Genomic DNA, 987 nt, shown 5'->3' on the forward strand with positions numbered 1-987 from the left:
ATATAGTTGGGAAAAAACAGAATTTTATAGATACAAAGTATATCAGCTGAGACAAATAAGCTGCCAATGTATCACACATGCAATTTCACTGTAGAGAAATTTGTGGCCTTTGGAGAAATGGGCTTATTATAACACAGTGTATATCAGCTAAAGAAAATTGATCCGCATCAGCAGGTTACCAAGAGTCTCCCATATGCATAGTGTTTATCATGCCATTAACTAACTAACAGGTAACAAAAATTGAACCTGGACAATAATTATAAAGTACTTTTTAGCAATGGAGGATTAACCCCAATATTTGGCTCACAAATGTATCACGTGTAAATATAGACAGGATTCATATCATTGGGAAAAGTCAAACTGTATCGATACAAAGTAAATCAGCTGTGAAAAATAAGTTGCAAACTAAGTTACACATGCAAATCAATATAAAAAGGATTCATAGCATTTACAAAACCAGACTACTAAATAGGTGCACTCTCATTGGTGATCCTAGAGTTATTCCACTCAGTGCTGTCAACTATCATACCACACTGTATACGCCCAATACTATCTGATCTTGGAAGCTAAGCAGTGTTGGGCTTGGTCAGTACTTGGATGGGAGACCTCCTGGAAATACCAAGTGTCGTAGAAATCATGGGAACTGCCATATTCTGTGCCTAACGCTGACAGCAGTATCACCACTTGTCTGTTTTTCACTTCTGAATTTCTCCTAACAGGATTACCAAGTATAACTTCATCACAATTGCACTCTAGATTATACTCTATATCAGGATTCATTCAGATTTAGAAGCTGTATAATAGGATTCATCTAGATTTAGAAGTCCCATTTAATCAAATTGTATCATTTGATACCACTCATCTGACATTTCCCAGGAGTCCCTTTAAAATTGACCTATATATAGGTCTAATTTAGAATCAAAACTAGATCTATCTGTGTACCTTGGGTACATATTGAATAGACCACACCCTATGGGCAGGTCACGT

At 36.3% G+C, this 987-nt stretch overlaps 1 pseudogene; it reads left to right on the forward strand.

The window, feature by feature from the left end:
• Positions 1 to 515: 515 nt before the first annotated feature.
• On the forward strand, positions 516 to 634 carry LOC134935522 (5S ribosomal RNA; annotated as a pseudogene).
• Positions 635 to 987: the final 353 nt, after the last annotated feature.

The sequence above is a fragment of the Pseudophryne corroboree genome, chromosome 1, assembly GCF_028390025.1.
Source record: "Pseudophryne corroboree isolate aPseCor3 chromosome 1, aPseCor3.hap2, whole genome shotgun sequence".
Lineage (NCBI taxonomy): Eukaryota > Metazoa > Chordata > Amphibia > Anura > Myobatrachidae > Pseudophryne > Pseudophryne corroboree.